The sequence below is a fragment of the Staurois parvus genome, unplaced genomic scaffold, assembly GCF_062004578.1.
Source record: "Staurois parvus isolate SC_StPar_1 unplaced genomic scaffold, SC_StPar_1.0 ptg000540l, whole genome shotgun sequence".
In the NCBI taxonomy this organism is placed as follows: Eukaryota; Metazoa; Chordata; class Amphibia; order Anura; family Ranidae; genus Staurois; species Staurois parvus.
The window spans coordinates 1,760,001-1,778,904 of NW_028318336.1; the positions used below are offsets into that span (position 1 = coordinate 1,760,001).

At 47.3% G+C, this 18,904-nt stretch overlaps 1 long non-coding RNA gene across 1 annotated transcript in view; it reads left to right on the top strand.

Moving 5' to 3' along the window:
• The window catches only part of LOC149451431 (uncharacterized), a 30,615-nt gene extending 11,828 nt beyond the window's left edge, over nucleotides 1-18,787 (top strand). The window contains exons 2-3 of the long non-coding RNA XR_016315029.1: nucleotides 7,577-7,854; nucleotides 18,659-18,787. This is a non-coding gene — a long non-coding RNA (uncharacterized LOC149451431). The remainder of the gene's footprint in view (nucleotides 1-7,576; nucleotides 7,855-18,658) is intronic.
• The last annotated feature ends 117 nt before the right edge of the window (nucleotides 18,788-18,904 follow it).

Below are 18,904 nucleotides of genomic sequence, written 5' to 3' on the forward strand. Positions count from 1 at the left end.
CAGTGAATGCGGGGTCCGGGGAGACCAGATATAGTGAATGCGGGGTCCGGGGAGACCGGATCTAGTGAATGCGGGGTCCGGGGAGAGCGGATCTAGTGAGTGCGGGGTCCGGGGAGAGCGGATCTAGTGAGTGCGGGGTCCGGGGAGAGCGGATCTAGTGAATGCGGGGTCCGGGGAGAGCGGATCTAGTGAATGCGGGGTCCGGGGAGAGCGGATCTAGTGAATGCGGGGTCCGGGGAGAGCGGATCTAGTGAATGCGGGGTCCGGGGAGAGCGGACCTAGTGAATGCGGGGTCCGGGGAGAGCGGACCTAGTGAATGCGGGGTCCGGGGAGAGCGGACCTAGTGAATGCGGGGTCCGGGGAGAGCGGACCTAGTGAATGCGGGGTCCGGGGAGAGCGGACCTAGTGAATGCGGGGTCCGGGGAGAGCGGACCTAGTGAATGCGGGGTCCGGGGAGAGCGGACCTAGTGAATGCGGGGTCCGGGGAGAGCGGACCTAGTGAATGCGGGGTCCGGGGAGAGCGGACCTAGTGAATGCGGGGTCCGGGGAGAGCGGACCTAGTGAATGCGGGGTCCGGGGAGAGCGGACCTAGTGAATGCGGGGTCCGGGGAGAGCGGACCTAGTGAATGCGGGGTCCGGGGAGAGCGGACCTAGTGAATGCGGGGTCCGGGGAGAGCGGACCTAGTGAATGCGGGGTCCGGGGAGAGCGGACCTAGTGAATGCGGGGTCCGGGGAGAGCGGACCTAGTGAATGCGGGGTCCGGGGAGACTGGACCTAGTGAATGCGGGGTCCGGGGAGACTGGACATAGTGAGTGCGGGGTCCTGGAAGAGCGGATATAGTGAGTGCGGGGTCCTGGAAGAGCGGATATAGTGAGTGCGGGGTCCTGGAAGAGCGGATATAGTGAATGTGGGGTCCTGGAAGAGCGGATATAGTGAATGCGGGGTCCGGGGAGACTGGATATAGTGAGTTAACCCTTTGATTGCCCCTAAATGTTAACCCCCTTCCCAGCCAGTGTCAGTACATTTTCAGTATATGTTAGCACTGATCACTGTATTAGTCAAGTGTCAGCATCAGATTGCCCGCCATACTATCGCAGTCCCATTATAAGTCACTGATCACTGCCATTCCGAGTTAAAAAAAATTCCAGTATCCATCCCATAGTTTGTAGGCGCTATAACTTTTATGCAAACCAATACTTTTCTACACATTTGGGTTTATTTTACCAAAAATATGTAGCAGAATTCAGATACAATTTGACTTTATCGGACATGTTTTATAAAAGAAGGTAGAATATATTGTTTGTGTGAATAAAGGGTACAGTTTTGCATGACTGAGCAATTGCCAGTTAAAGTAGTGCAGTGCTGAATAGCAAAAAAATGCCCTGGTCATGAAGGGGGTAAAACCTTCCGGAGGTCAAGTGGTTGAATTACTGGTGAATCTGGTTGTTGAACAGTAGAGGGCACCTCTGGAACCTGGAATAGCTGGTAATGGAGAACAAAAGCTGCTCAACTTTTAGGCTCCTCACGCACACGGGGCGTTTTAATAACGCTGGTAACGTTAGCTGTGTGAAGTCGCATTAAAAACCTGAATTTTTAAGCGTTTTTGCAGTAGCGTTTAGTTGTGTTTTTTCGCGTTTGTGTTGTTTTGACCAGAAAAAAATCCTTTTTTTGCTCAAAAAGTCAAACGCTGGTTTGCAGCGTTTCTCAGCATTAGAGTGTTTTTACAGCTAAAAACTCCTCTAGAAAAACACTAGTTCTGAGGTTTTTTTTTCCCCAGCCAAAAAAAATGCTGATTCCAGTCTGTGTGTGTATGGACACATAGGATAACATGCTGGGGGGTTTACTGGCTGTAGAAAAAAACGTCAAAAGCCAAAAACAGCCGCTGTAAAAACGCCCCGTGTGCGCGAGGACTTAAGTAAATTGTTTGAAATGTCAGATTTGCACCTAATGGTATTTATTTCAGGTACTTCTATAGCGCCATCAATTTACGCAGCACTTTACATGTATATTGTACATTCACATCAGTCCCTAACCCTCAAGGGGGGTACAATCTAAGGTCCCTAACCCTCAAGGGGCGTACAATCTAAGGTCCCTAACCCTCAAGGGGTGTACAATCTAAGGTCCCTAACCCTCAAGGGGTGTACAATCTAAGGTCCCTAACCCTCAAGGGGCGTACAATCTAAGGTCCCTGACCCTCAAGGGGCGTACAATCTAAGGTCCCTGACCCTCAAGGGGCGTACAATCTAAGGTCCCTGACCCTCAAGGGGCGTACAATCTAAGGTCCCTAACTCACATTCATACATACACATACTAGGGCCAATTTAGACAGGAGCCAATTCACCTACCAGCATGTCTTTGGGGTGTGGGAGGAAACCAAAGTAACCGGAGGAAAACCACGCAGGCACAGGGAGAACATGCAAACTCCAGGCAGGTGGTGCTGTGGTTGGGATATGGTATTCTGTTTACTTTTAGCGATTCCATCAAACAGCGACGGCTATATATTACAGATGGGGAATGAAGACCGTATTGAATTACACAATGAATTGTTACATTGTCATTGTCTGTGCAGCTTGCCGGACCGGCTCTTGCCCGATTCCTCGGCAGGCCTATTATTTGGCGGTAATTGAACTCTTTCTTAGCACTGACAGCAGCTTGGTGCCTTCAGCTGAAATCTATTCCTCATTGTGGCACACAGATGGCGACCGAGTAATCCTGGAGCCACATCTGCGTCTGCGATGATTAGACTGTGAATGGTTCATGTAATACCAAAGATTATGGGGATCGCTACATCAACTGAGTGCATGCAGAGTCGTTGTGTTGGGTGAAAAGTTAAATCAGTACCAAGGTGTCCACTCTTTACCTATGCTGGACCTTCTTGCCCCCCCCCCCCCCCCCTTTTTTTTTTTTTTTTTTTTTTTTTTTTTTTTTTTTTTAGTAATTGGTGTCATTGTGTTTTAGGTAAACAAAATGCACATCATTGTTTCTGGGTTGTACTACGGGTACAAACAACAAATAACATACACCTATATGGTATCGCTGCGATCGTCAAGAGCTGGAGAATTAATTTCGGGTTGTTCTTTGGTGCCAGGTTATGGTAGTAACAAGGAACACACAGCTAAAAAAAAAAAAAAATAATAATATATATATATATATATATATACATACCGTATTTTTCGCCGTATAAGACGCACCTAGGTTTTAGAGGCAGAAGACAGGAAAAAAAAATTCTGAACTAATGGACTGCAGACACAGTACAGGAGATGACCAGAGACTGCGGACAGCACAGGGATGACCAGAGACTGCGGACAGCACAGGGATGACCAGAGACTGCTGACACAGTACAGGAGATGACCAGAGACTGCGGACACAGTACAGGAGATGACCAGAGACTGCGGACACAGTACAGGAGATGACCAGAGACTGCGGACACAGTACAGGAGATGACCAGAGACTGCGGACAGTACAGGAGATGACCAGAGACTGCGGACAGTACAGGAGATGACCAGAGACTGCGGACAGTACAGGAGATGACCAGAGACTGCGGACAGTACAGGAGATGACCAGAGACTGCGGACAGTACAGGAGATGACCAGAGACTGCGGACAGTACAGGAGATGACCAGAGACTGCGGACAGTACAGGAGATGACCAGAGACTGCGGACAGTACAGGAGATGACCAGAGACTGCGGACAGTACAGGAGATGACCAGAGACTGCGGACAGTACAGGAGATGACCAGAGACTGCGGACAGTACAGGAGATGACCAGAGACTGCGGACAGTACAGGAGATGACCAGAGACTGCGGACAGTACAGGAGATGACCAGAGACTGCGGACAGTACAGGAGATGACCAGAGACTGCGGACAGTACAGGAGATGACCAGAGACTGCGGACAGTACAGGAGATGACCAGAGACTGCGGACAGTACAGGAGATGACCAGAGACTGCGGACAGTACAGGAGATGACCAGAGACTGCGGACAGTACAGGAGATGACCAGAGACTGCGGACAGTACAGGAGATGACCAGAGACTGCGGACAGTACAGGAGATGACCAGAGACTGCGGACAGTACAGGAGATGACCAGAGACTGCGGACAGTACAGGAGATGACCAGAGACTGCGGACAGTACAGGAGATGACCAGAGACTGCGGACAGTACAGGAGATGACCAGAGACTGCGGACAGTACAGGAGATGACCAGAGACTGCGGACAGTACAGGAGATGACCAGAGACTGCGGACAGTACAGGAGATGCCCAGAGACTGCGGACAGTACAGGAGATGACCAGAGACTGCGGACAGCACAGGGATGACCAGAGACTGCGGACAGCACAGGGATGACCAGAGACTGCGGACAGCACAGGGATGACCAGAGACTGCGGACAGCACAGGGATGACCAGAGACTGCGGACAGCACAGGGATGACCAGAGACTGCGGACAGCACAGGGATGACCAGAGACTGCGGACAGCACAGATGACTGCTGACCTTTGGGGAGGTAGGGAGCGGGTACCTGAATTTGACAGGTACCCGCTCTTACTTCCGCAGAGTTTTTGTTTGATCTTACCTGTTCCTCGATCCAGCGGCGCGCTGTCTTCCCGGCTTCTGTAATGGCGCTCGGCATGACAGACGGGTGCCCAGTGCGCATGAGCGAGAAGCACTTGCGCTTTGTGATTGGTCCGGCGGCTTCTGGGATCTGTCATGTGTCCCAGGTACCGCCTTACCATTCACAAAAAGCATCGCTTCTTGCGCACTTGGCACCCGGCTGTCATGCCCAGTGCCTACACTACAGAAGCCGGGAAGACAGTACGCTGCTGGATAGAGGAACAGGTAAGGTCCCGCTGCAGAGCTGAGCGGCCAGCCCGGTATTCTGACACGGCCGCGGTGGAAATACCGGACCGGCCACTCCATATTCGCTCCATAAGACGCACTGACATTTCCCCCCCAGTTTTGGGGAAGAAAAAGTGCGTCTTATACGGCGAAAAATACGGTGTGTGTATATATATATATATATATATATATATATATATATATATATATATATATATTACTATTTTGCGCCAGATTTCCTTTGATAAAAAAAATCAGGAGATATCCGTTACCATTTACCACCAAGTGAAAGCCCAATTTGTCCTGAAAAAAACGCAGTATAATCCACCTGGATGTACAAAGTAGTTGTGGTGATATGGAGAGTTTTACTAACACACATCAGCTTTGTAAAATTGTGCTCAGGCATTAAAGCGGAGCTCCACCCAAAAGGGGAAGTTCCGCTTTATGGACTGCTCCCATTAAGGATTAGCACCTTTTGGGGGACGGGGGGAGCGGGTATCCGATTTTGACAGGTACCCGTTCCCAATTCTAGGCCGATCGCCTAGGCGATCGAAAGCCGAAGGTGTCCTCCCTTCCTGTAGTATTTTGGGACACGTAACAGAAGACTACAGGACCATTCAGGAAGTGCAGCGCTACTCGCACATGTGCAGTGGGTACCTGGCTGTGAAGCTGCAAGCTATCACAGCCGGGTGCCCACACTGAAGATGCCGGCCTCCTGGAATACAGGGCGGCTGGTGAAACGGGCTGTGGGGGACACACCGCGGGACCGAGGGACAGGCAAGTGGCTGTTTTTTTAAAAGTCAGCAGCTACAGTTTTTGTAGCTGCTGACTTTTTTTTGTTTTTTGATAGGTTGAGTGGAACTCCTTAAGATTTGTTTTACCCTTAGGTGTGAAGGGGTTAACTAACTGAATTTGAATTGGTATTAACTTCTTGCGGTTCCCTGTGCCGCAGAGCTCAGACTGGGAGACGTGAAGCCAGTCAGCTGTACTGCAGTACCCATGTGCTAACTAGGAACAAGCTGGTTGGAAGATAGAGCAGAAAGGTGTGTTCATCAGTTTGCTGCTTCAACTGTCACTGGCCAGTCAGAGGCTGGGGGAGGGACAAGTCCTGTAGGTGTTACTTAGATGCAGCAGAGAAAAAAAAATCTGGTCCTCTGCCTGCCATCTCCTTTATATGTATTGTCTGCTTTCACTGTTCAGCTTCAGCCTGAGAGCAGAAGGTACTCAGTCACTGGACATCTGCAGGCACCTTCAGCCAAACGATCAGAGGAACTAATGTACATGCGAACAGACGCTGGTGCAGGTGGTACTTCTGTGTGCGTCCTTCCTTTCCATTTCCTAGCATGGACATGAATGCTCTGGCAATGCAAGATTTATATCTAGGTCTGCACTTTAACCCCTTCCAGTCCGGACACTTTCCCCCCCCTTCCTGTCCAGGCCAATTTTCAGCTTTCAGCACTATCACATTTTGAATGACAATTGCGCGGTCATGCAACACTGTACCCATATTCATTTTTTTTGAGACGGATAAAGATTTATTTTGGTGGTATTTATTCACCGCTGGGATTTTTATGTTTTTGCTATATAAATGAAAAAGTTAAAAAATTTAGAAAAAAAGTTTTTCTTATGTTGCAAATAAATATTTCATCATAAATCTTGGCCAAAATGTATTCAGTTATCTTTTTAGTAAAAAAAATAAAATAAAATAACCCAAATTAGTTTATAACCAAAAATTATAATTTAAAAAAATTTTTTTTTTTTAATTTTTTTTATATTTGTTTTTTTTCTACATACTGTCCCCCTAGCAGTACAGTGTCACCATGGTGACACTGCACTACTTGTAGGGGGTGATGAAGATTTTTTTTTATTTTTACACACTGATTGCTTTTACAACAATAAAGGCTGTAAAAGCAATTATTTCTCCTTCTCTCTGGCTGCATTCTTGCAGCCATTGAGAATTACTATGTGAGCTGTGATTGGTCACAGCTTGCCACATGGTACAAGGCTGTTGTGAATAGCCCTGTACCATGTGACCTCTGTGATTATTCACAGATTTCACACATAGTAAGCAATGATGTCAGAAGTGACATCTTGCTTACTACTCTGCATGTGATCACTGATTGGCCAATCGGTGATCACATGATCGGGTCCTCGCACAGAGGTCCCGTACGACGATCGGTGTTCCACTGTGTCCGGAGGACACAGCGGGCACCGGATCGCGGTGCTGCACGCTCCCAGAAAGCGCGCACAGTCTAAAACAGCAGGCTTCGTTTATGAAGGGCAACCTGCCCCTGGACTGCCACCGTCCGGCTGTTTATATACAGCGGTCGGACTGCAAGTGGTTAATCTCCTAGATTGTAAGCTCCCAGGATCAGGGCCTCCTATCCCTCTTGTATTGAACTGTATTGTTGCTGTATTGTCTCCCGTTATATTGTAAAGTGCTGAGCAAACTGTTGGCGCCATAAATCCTGTATAATAATATATAAATCCTGTATAATAATATATAAATCCTGTATAATAATATATAAATCCTGTATAATAATAATATATAAATCCTGTATAATAATAATATATAAATCCTGTATAATAATAATAATATATAAATCCTGTATAATAATAATAATATATAAATCCTGTATAATAATATCATCTTCAGAAGTGTCCAAAATGTCCGCAGGTGGACTCTCTGCACACTTTTCCTGCTTGATACCCTGACAGTACTGAGTGTAATCTTTGTCTCTCTGCAGATTATTTCTTCCTTGACGGAACGTCTACCCACAGAGAGTCGCCAAGATAGCTGGCCCAGGTAGAAAACGTCGAACCCCTGACCCAGACACTGTTACAGACCCTGGGGGCCCTTTTGTTTCCATCAAGCGGCAGAAGATGTCCCATCCTGCCGAGGGCGCCGGGCAGAGAAGGGTGACGCGTGGAACCGAAGATGCTGTCAACAGAAAGAAGCAAAAAGATCGCATCAATCAGGAAAGCAAAGAAGGCAAGATGGTGTCCAGCGGTGAAACCAAGAAAGGTCGGTAACAGAAGGCTGCCTCTTGTACTTAGTTTAGGGCTAAGCTCCATCCAATCAGAGAACTGGGTAACGCAGACCATACAGGATTCCTTCTTTTTTTTTTTTTTTTTTTTTTTTTTTTTTCAACCTGCTGGACTGATTCTCCCATCAACATGTTCGATTTATAAATGGGGGAATCACTCCTGCTGAGCTGTTGAATCCTGCCGGCGGGGAGTCTTCTCTGTCAGTAGAATACAATAATCAGTGCTGCTGGCTGGTTGTACACAAGTCAATCAGTGTTCAGCCACTACCCCATCCATGGATTGAAATGTTGGTTGGCTGGTTGGTCACAAGCTGATCAATTGGGCAGCACAGCGGCTAAATGGTTAGCACTTCCGCCTGGCAGTACTAGGGTCGTTGGTTCGAACCACAGCACCCTCTGCCTGGAGTTTGCATGTTCTCCCTGTGCCTGCGTGGGTTTCCTCCGGGTACTCCGGCTTCCTCCCACACTCCAAAGACATGCTGGGAGGTGACTTGGATCCTGTCTAAATTGACCCTAGTATGTGTATGTACTCCAAACTATGCAAAATGTATAGAATACTGGGCAGCATAGTGGGTAAATGGTTAGCACAGTACTAGGGTTGTCGGTTCGAATCCCAACCATGGCACCACCTGCCTGGAATCTGCATGTTCTCCTGTGTCTGCGTGGGTTTCCTCCGGGTACTCCGGTTTCCTCCCACACTCCAAAGACATGCTGGTAGGTGAATTGGCTCCTGTCTAACTTGTCCCTAGTATGTGTATGTATGAATGTGAGTTAGGGACCTTAGATTGTACGCCCCTTGAGGGTTCGGGACCTTAGATTGTACGCCCCTTGAGGGTTCGGGACCTTAGATTGTACGCCCCTTGAGGGTTAGGGACCTTAGATTGTACGCCCCTTGAGGGTTAGGGACCTTAGATTGTACGCCCCTTGAGGGTTCGGGACCTTAGATTGTACGCCCCTTGAGGGTTCGGGACCTTAGATTGTACGCCCCTTGAGGGTTCGGGACCTTAGATTGTACGCCCCTTGAGGGTTAGGGACCTTAGATTGTACGCCCCTTGAGGGTTAGGGACCTTAGATTGTACGCCCCTTGAGGGTTAGGGACCTTAGATTGTACGCCCCTTGAGGGTTAGGGACCTTAGATTGTACGCCCCTTGAGGGTTCGGGACCTTAGATTGTACGCCCCTTGAGGGTTCGGGACCTTAGATTGTACGCCCCTTGAGGGTTCGGGACCTTAGATTGTACGCCCCTTGAGGGTTCGGGACCTTAGATTGTACGCCCCTTGAGGGTTCGGGACCTTAGATTGTACGCCCCTTGAGGGTTAGGGACTGATGTGAATGTACAATATATATGTAAAGTGCTGTGTCATTGGACGGCGCTATATAAGTACCTGAAATAAATATTAAAAAACATTTAACCCAGGGGTGACCAACTCCATGTCATCGTGGGCAGCATCAGAATTATGTTTGCCCTCAAAGGGCTGTATGTATCTGTAAGATTAGATGTCCAGAGCACAATACCGCCCCCCCCAACTTACATCCGATGTAAAGAGCCCCCACCCGCCTTACATCATAGTGCGCCCCCCTTAACCAGGTGCTGCTGCTGGGAAGAAGCTGGGGGTGGACAGCAAAAAGTGCAGGGTCTGGAGGAAGACCAGAGGAGAGCTGGAGTCTGCTGAATGTTGTGACCAGAGGGTGGAAAGGGGCAGGAACTGTAGGAGAAGTTCTGTCCTCCTCTTTGCTACTAACTTCTGAGACAAGGTGGGGCTGAGATGAGGGGGGTGCCGCAGCTGTAGGAGAGCTGCAGGGGCCACATGAAATGGCCTGGCGGGCCAGATTTGGCACATGTGGTCCAACCCATTCACTGACTCCTATACTGCAAGTTGGGGCAAAGTAATCCTAATGCTGTCCACACCACAAGCTGGGCCTTAGTAGACCGTTCAGTGCCCATACAGAGGGAATATAATTGGCTCCTTACAAAGAAAGTATTCTAACTCATAAAGTGACAACATTACCTAACATTTCAAATTGTATTGGACCTGTTTTTACACTCGGACCTGTTTTTACACTCGGACCTGTTTTTACACTCGGACCTGTTTTTACACTCGGACCTGTTTTTACACTCGGACCTGTTTTTACACTCGGACCTGTTTTTACACTCGGACCTGTTTTTACACTCGGACCTGTTTTTACACTCGGACCTGTTTTTACACTCGGACCTGTTTTTACACTCGGACCTGTTTTTACACTCGGACCTGTTTTTACACTCGGACCTGTTTTTACACTCGGACCTGTTTTTACACTCGGACCTGTTTTTACACTCGGACCTGTTTTTACACTCGGACCTGTTTTTACACTCGGACCTGTTTTTACACTCGGACCTGTTTTTACACTCGGACCTGTTTTTACACTCGGACCTGTTTTTACACTCGGACCTGTTTTTACACTCGGACCTGTTTTTACACTCGGACCTGTTTTTACACTCGGACCTGTTTTTACACTCGGACCTGTTTTTACACTCGGACCTGTTTTTACACTCGGACCTGTTTTCAGCGAACTATGGAGCATTGCTACTTGGCTCTGTTGTGCACACTCAGGAGCTGGGACATATCAATGAGGTTAATCAGTGGACATGGCTTAATAAATATGCTGGCAAAGCTATATTTAAAGTGGTTCTAAAGGCTGAAGGTTTTTGCCGTTCATGTATTCTATGCATAAAAGATGTATTCTATGCTTGTTGGCTCCCGCTGCTGTCAATCACAGCCAGTGAGCCAATGAGGCGAGAGCGGGGGGGACAAGGCCGCGTCACGGCTCTCTGTCATATGGATGCATTGAGCAGTGGCTTGGGGACAAGCACACAGTAGTGCCCTCAGGGCGTGCGGGTTTCTCTGGGGGCACTGCTTGAGGGGGAGGAGCCAGGGGCCCTGAAAAGAAGAGGATCGGGGCTGCTCTGTGCGATATCACTGCATAGAGCAGATAATTATAGACATGTTTGTTCTTTACAAGAAAAAAAATTTAAGCTTTAGTATCACTATAAAGAGGAACTTCACTCAAGCTGGGGATGGAGCTGGACAGCAGAAAGTGCAGGGTCTGGAGGAAGACCAGAGGAGGATTGGAGCCTTCTGAATATTGAGACCTGAGGGCTGGAGAGGGGCAGGATCTGTAGGAGAAGTTCTGTACTCTCTGCTGCTGACCTCTGAGATAAGCGGGGTGCCGCAGCTGCAGGAGAGGTGCAGGGGCCACATGAAATGGGCTGGCGGGCCAGATTTGGCACATGTGGTCCAACCTGTTTGCTGACTCCTATACTGCAAGTTGGGGTAAAGTAATCCAATGCTGTCCACACCACAGTTTGGGCCTTAGTAGGCCATTCAGTGCCCATGCAGAGGTAATATAATTGGCTCCTTACTTGAGTACTGCTTGGACCTTGAAGGGGACATACCCCGAAAGCTTTCCTCAAAATTGTATGTTAGTGCAAATAAAAAAAAAAAGTATCAGGGACAGTACTCAATTGTTTCTGTCTCCTTACAAAGAAAGTATTTTTCCTCGGCATAAAGTGACAACATTACCTAACACATCATTTCAAATTGTATCAGACTGGTTTGTATACTCGGAATTGTCCATTCTATTACAGAACTGTTCTGGTTGGTTCACCATAATTTTCCTTTTAAATCCCGGGAGGAGAAACTACCTTAAAAGTTGTATGTTAGCAAGTTGTCACCATGGCGTCGCAGGACCAGTGAGGTGCAAGAGAGCGCCTTGTGGTTGTCACCAAGCAACTGCAAACAAATGACGTTTTCTTCCATACATTTCCCATGCGAGATGAGGCCTGAGCTACCAATGCGTAGTCTTAACCCCGTCAAGTCCGGACACTTTCACCCCCTTCCTGCCCAGGCCAATTTTCAGCTTTAAGCACTGTCACACTTTGACAATTGCACGGTCATGCAACACTGTACCCATATGCATTTTTAAGCATTTTTTTTGAGACGGATAACACTTTATTTTTATTCACCACTGGGATTTTTATTTTTTGCTATATAAATGAAAAAGTCCAAAGATTTTTTAAAAACAGTGCGTTTTCTTATACAATTTTGCAAATAAATAATCTTTCTTCAAAAATCTTGGCCAAAATGTATTCAGTTAGTTTATAACCAAAAATTATAATTTTTAAACATTTTTATTTACATTTTTTTATTTTATTTTTTTATATTTTACATACTGTCCCCCTAGCAGTACAGTGTCACCATGGTGACACTGTACTACTTGTGGGGGGTGATGAAGATTGTTTGTTTGTTTTTTGTTACACTGATTGCTTTTACACCCATAAAGGCTGTAAAAGCAATCATTTCTCCTTCTCTCTGGTCGCATTCCTGCAGCCATTAAGAACTACTGTGTGAGCTGTGATTGGTCACAGCTTGTCACATGGTACAAGACTGTTGTGAATAGCCTTGTACCATGTGACCTCTGTGATCATTCACAGATTTTAAAAGTAGTAAGCAATGATGTCAGGAAGTGACATCTTGCTTACTACTATTCATGCGATCACTGATTGGCCAATCAGTGATCACATGATCGGAACCTCACACAGAGGTCCCATACAGCGATCGGTGTTCCACTGTGTCTGGGCACGGATCGCGGTGCCGTGTGCTCCCAGGCAGCGTGCACAGGCAGTGAACGTGGGTGATGTTTAGAAACGTCAACCCGCTTCAGCAGCGCTCCCGTCTGGCCGTTTATCTACATGGGACGGACGGGAAGTAGTTAAAAAAAAAAAAAAAAAAATTCTACTAAAAAGGCCAGGCCTGAGTGAATGACCTAACAGACCAATGTTTAAATCTCCCCCTTGTATATGTTCTGTGTGTCAGTCTTTGCCCCATGCCACAGTCTGACTGCACTCTATAGAGACTGGAGGTTATTAATGGGCCATCTCCATGCAATACTCTGCAGCAGTGAGAACCCCAAAGGATCTCTTTAAACTGCCCTCGCCCTTGTTACACGCGGCGGCAAAAGGGTGGGCTTTAACACACCCATGGAGCACATATGCATCGCTGGGCAGCTGATGTTTCTGTGTGAGTGTGTGCTCATTACTAATGATCAGTAACCAGCGGGGATTGGTTCCTGATCATGTGTCCAATGTGATAGCCAATCACAGTGGTCACCTGTTCACCGATCCTTCCAACATCTGGACCTTTAGAACCTTTTAAGGTCTCGTTTACATGGGGTGGACTTTGTTGAGATCGGCAGTGGAGCTGGCCGCTGATCCCCCTACTGATCGTAGCAGAGCGGGGGGATGACAGGTCCTTGTCCGCTCCCATTTATGCAAAGTAAATACAGACAGAGCCCGTTCTGCTCTGTGGGCGGCCAGGAGTAAATGGACTCCGCTGTCCGTTTACACCAAACTGCCCTCTGATCCGCCTAGATCAGGGGTGTCCAAACTATGGCCCTCCAGGTGTTGAGGAACTGCAAGTCCTATGAGGCCTTGCAAGACTGACATCCACAGTCAAGACACCCAGAGGCATGATGGGACTTGTAGTACTTCAACAGCTGGAGGGCCATAGTTTGGACACCCCTGGCCTAGATGGAGGATAACAGATCCCTTCCATAATGGACCAGATTGGAAGTAGGCAGGTGTAAACTGATGCAAGTCAGTCGGTTCTTCGGGGTGAAGAAATACTCCTGCGCTTAGGGATGGACTCCCAACAGGATGAGACCGCATCATGAATTTCTTGGGATATACACGTCTTGCTGCCCTCAAATGATTGGGAAAGTCCAAGTGTGCCGAATAGAGAAAAACAAAGAGGGCGCACTGGCCAAGTGCAGTACCTTAAAAAATGTATTTACTGAATGATAAAAGTAGATATTGTACTCACAAAATGACAATACAGAGGCAAGTCCTCGAAACGCGTCAGCCTGCTGGAGGTCCACAGTTCCCATTACAGACATCCAGCTTGTGTGGATTTGACCGAGCTGTTCTTATACGATGTGCTTTTGATAAAAGTAGGTATTGTGCTCACAAAATGACAATACAGTCAAAGGCACATCGTATAAGAACAGCTCTGTCAAATCCACACAAGCTGGGTGTCTGTAATGGGAACTGTGGACCTCCAGCAGGCTGACGCGTTTCGAGGACTTGCCTCTGTATTGTCATTTTGTGAGCACAATACCTACTCTTATCATTCAGTAAATACATTTTTTAAGGTAATGCACCAGGCCGGCGCGCCCTCTTTCTGTTTTCAGTTATAAAGAACTATAATCTCAACTGCAGACATATTTAGATTATTATTATTATTATTATTATAATACAGTATTTATATAGCGCCAAAGGGTATGCTCAGCGCTGTACAGTAGCAAAGGGGACATAACATGAGACAAGATAGTAACAATACAATACACGAGGGGTTCGAGGGCCCTGCTCTTTGGAGCTTACAATCTAGGAGGGAGGGGAAGGTGGTACAGGAGGAGATGGGTGTGGGGGATGGAGTGGTAGGAGGAGTGAAGGAGGTTAGTGTTTAGGTGAGGTTGGGGTAGGCTTCCATGAAGAGGAGGGTTTTCAGGGTGCGCCTGAAGGTGAGGAGGGTAGGTGACAGTCTGATGGATTGGGGTAGGGAGTTCCAGAGGATGGGGGAAGTCCTGGAGAAGTCCTGCAATCGGGCGTGGGAGGAGGAGACCAGGGAGCTAGAGAGCAGGAGGTCTTGTGAGGAGCGGAGGGCACGGGTAGGGTAGTATCTGGGTAGATTTCTCAACATAAAAGTTCTTAGAATTTTGTTTCGGTTTCTCAGTCTTGAATGGCTGCTAATATGCTGTTAAGCTGATCTGCTAGACTATACAAACCTGTTTGTCTGGGCCCAACCTGTGTTGACTTTATTGGGAGGTGGTAGCATGCATGGAGTGTCTGTGCAAGTAAAGTACAGGAAGAAAAGCTCTTTTTTTTTTTTTTTGTCTTTTTGAGAAGGCCTGGAAATCATCCGGTGACTGTTAAATTTTCAAAGAATTGTCCATCCCTAAACTTAGTTTCAGCAAAGCTGAAAGAGCAAATTCCAACGTCAGTCCTGTTGTACCTTTTCGTTGGTGCCTACACAGCCGGTGCGGCGTCTGGGGATTTGACATTCCCATTCTTCTCTATTGCAGCGCTTTCCGGACAGATCAGAGCGATTCGGATTGGTCTGTACAGCACATTGCTCTGATCTGTTCAGGCAAGCCTACAGAAAGAACGGGGATTTCACATCCCTCAAAAAGCAGCATTGGCTGTGTGACCGCTGGTGGCTTATCCCCCACGGAGGTAAGTACAGCAGGGATCGGGAGGTGGGGAAAATGCAGTGTCCCTGCCCATCTCCTCCGGCCGATGCCGGCATCTGTCTTCCGGGTTCCGTTCCCTGCGACGTCGGTTTACCTTTTTTATACCTTTTTTTTAAAAAATTTTTCCATTAAGCAATTTAAATTTTTTCCGTGAAACAGTAACCGCTCCAAATATTCTTTCTGCATTAATTACCTTGGAGGCCCCAAACTGATTTTGGGTCATCTGGCTTTGGCTCAGGGAAGTGGATATTTTATTTTTTTTGTTTATTTTAGGTACTTATATAGCGCCATCAATCTATGCAGCACTTTACATATATATTGTACATTCACATCAGTCCCTAACCCTCAAGGGGCGTACAATCTAAGGTCCCTAACCCTCAAGGGGCGTACAATCTAAGGTCCCTAACCCTCAAGGGGCGTACAATCTAAGGTCCCTAACCCTCAAGGGGCGTACAATCTAAGGTCCCTAACCCTCAAGGGGCGTACAATCTAAGGTCCCTAACCCTCAAGGGGCGTACAATCTAAGGTCCCTAACCCTCAAGGGGTGTACAATCTAAGGTCCCTAACTCACATTCATACATACACATACTAGGGACAGTTTAGACAGGAGCCAATTCACCTACCAGCATGTCTTTGGAGTGTTGGAGGAAACCAGAGTACCCAGAGGAAACCCACGCAGACACAGGGAGAACATGCAAACTCCAAGCAGGTGGTGCTGTGGTTGGGATTTGAACCAATGACCCGAGTACTGCCAGGGGGAGGTGCTAACCATTTAGCCACTGTGCTGCCCTTATTTGCATTCATTTTTTTTTTTATACCTGCATTAGCATCACAATATTTGGAATTTGAATGGCGTAGACCGGCTCTCATTTATTCTCCTTTTTTTTTTTTTTTGTTTGTTTTTTTTTTTAACTATTATTACCGAACTTCCACCTCAGAGACAAGACCTGCCTATTTAAGCAGCCCCCTTCCCTAAAACCATTATTGTGACAAAATAACCTGTGGGGTTAGGCTGGCCATAGACTACTCAAAGTTTGGCCAGTTCAGCAGGAACCAGCCACATTTTTATCTCCCTCCATTAATCAACTTCAGTACAACCAGCCTGGTGTGTCTTAGTTAACCTCTTCACGCCGGCCGCACGCAAATGTGCGGCTTTCCGGCATCTGGGCTTTGACAGCGAGCGGACGCACATTTTCGTGTAATGAAGAAAAACACATGTGCTGAGAGTGCGCGCTCCCAGCACACATGTCCGGTACTCACAGAAAGGTCCCGATCCCCTCTTTCAATCGGGACCTTGCATGTGACTGCTGTGACTGCGAATCACGGCGGTCACATGACCCTAAAACTCCACCCCACCTCCCGGCTTCTGCAACCCTTTTAGGCCATGGAGGCGCCGGTGCCAAGGGGTTAAAATAAAAAAAAATGTGATCACTGCCGGTGGCTATAGCTGCTGGCTTTGATCATTGTGTTCCGAAGGCTTGGAAACATCTCGCTCTCAGAATACAATTGTGTGACGAGATATTCCCCCATCAACACTAACTATGTTGATGGGGAAACCGAGCGATTTTTCTTTTCTTCAACCCATGTTTGATGGAAAGAAAAGTGCATAATGTATGGCCTGCCATAGGGCTCATGGAAATGACAGATTAGAGATGCCCTCCTTACAGAGCCACTGGCAGATGCATGCGCCTCCACCTCATAGCTGCGTGTAGGCAGCCTATAGAAGTGGATGCACATGCAACGTCAACACATACAAACGCACGTCAAAATTTGACATGCAGGCAGGGGCACATGCGCAGAGCCTAATGCAGAGCATCTACATTTGGATCCATGCGCCCGCTTGACATGCATTTCAAATTTGTGTCTGTGTTTTGACGTTGCATGTGCATTCACTTTTATGGGGTGGAGGAACATGCATCTGCTAGCAACACTGCATGGATTATCGCATTAATCTGCTGACTGAATTGGCCCTTATATGTACCCCCCTTTCCTAGACTTCTGTAATGCGGGGGGGGGGGGGGGGGTTGATGTCACCCATCCTCCCTCCATCCGGTTCTCTGAGAATGCTGAGTAACCCAACAAGATGATTCTCACTGTACTGCAGCGTCTTCTTGTGTGATTTTGGGCTTCTCTGCATTCCCAGGGATCTTGTTGGCAGGAGGATGACATCGCCCCCGGCATTATGGAAGTAGGGAGAAGGTGAGTATAGTATCTATTTTTATTATCACAGGTTTAACCCCCCCTGGCGGTATTCCCGAGTGTAGCTCGGGGTAAAGTTTCAGCACCACAAGCGGTAACCCCCCCCGAGCTACACTCGGGAATACACTGCAGCGTTGCTCCGGGATCTCTTCTGCACTTACCTTGTCCTGCGTTCCCGCGATGTCCCCCCTGCAGTGTCCCCGGCAATGTCCTCCGGCCGATGCCGGCATCTGTCTTCCGGGTTCCGTTCCCTGCGACGTACGGGGGGCGGAACTGGCGGGAAATTTAAAAAATGTGAAAAAGTGACATTCACTAAACTTACATAGTATTACATTACTGTATCAAACCATTTCACATACATTTTGTCCCGAGTGATTCCCTGCAGCACTTACCTTGTCCTGCGCTCCCACGATGTCCCCCCTGCAGCGTCCCCGGCCATCTCCTCTGGCCGATGCCGGCATCCGTCTTCTGGGTTCCGCTCCCTGCGAGCGTCGGGACGTGCGTTGCTGGGACTGGCGGGAGATTTGAACATTTTAAAAAGTGACATTCATAAAATACACTAAAATCACATAGTATAACATTCCTGTATCAAACCATTTCACATACATTTTGTCCCGAGTGCTTTGTCCGGCGCCCTGCCTGCATTTTTACTGTTCTTTCTGCCTGGAAACTGAGAAACGTCCATGGCGTCCAAAAAGCATCCCTTTAGGTCAAAAGCGGTTTTAGACCGGCTAGAGAACAGCGATAGTAAATCAGAACCACTTGCAGAATTGAGTGATAATGATTCGTGGGGGAAATTCCTCATCAGACACTGAAAACGATTTTGGGACTTTGCTCAGCGATGTGCGAACTTGGCGCTCTATTTCACATTTCAGTGTTTTTGGTTTGATTATATTATTGAATTAAATCTATGATTATATTTTTTATGATTATTTATTAAATTATAATTTATGATTTCGTGTTTCAAATTTTATCATACCCGGAATGTTTACTAGACTCTTGTTCGGACAGATTTCAGTGAGTTATTTCTAAAAATTACAGCCCTACAATAAAAAAAATACATATTTCCATGCAAAAAAATGTACCGCTTTGAGCACAGAAATACTGACATAATCGGACCGCTAGGGAGGCTACGGAAGGGCGCAACAAATAAGTGGACCATGCCAGAAATGCAAAGTCCACTTTAATTGTCCCACTTTAGTCCCCAACTAATGGAGGCTTTGGGAAAAGGTAAATGTATTGCTTGCTTTCAGGCATGTGTGGTAGTACATCACTAAAACCCATTCTGTTCTGTTTTCAGAAATGATGATTGATTGGAAGCAGAATTCAGAGGAAGTTATCATTAGACTGAACCCCGGTCCGGGAGCTTTGATTGTGGAGGATGTCAAGGCAGCATTTACAGACACTGACTGTGTCATCAATTTTCCAGGTAAGCTTTGTGATTGTCCGGGGTGATTCTTGACGGGCTTCTGCTTGGAGGATGGGTGTTCCTGTTTGTATTGGTCCTGTGCAGCTTCATCATCATTGTATTTCATTACCCCGTATT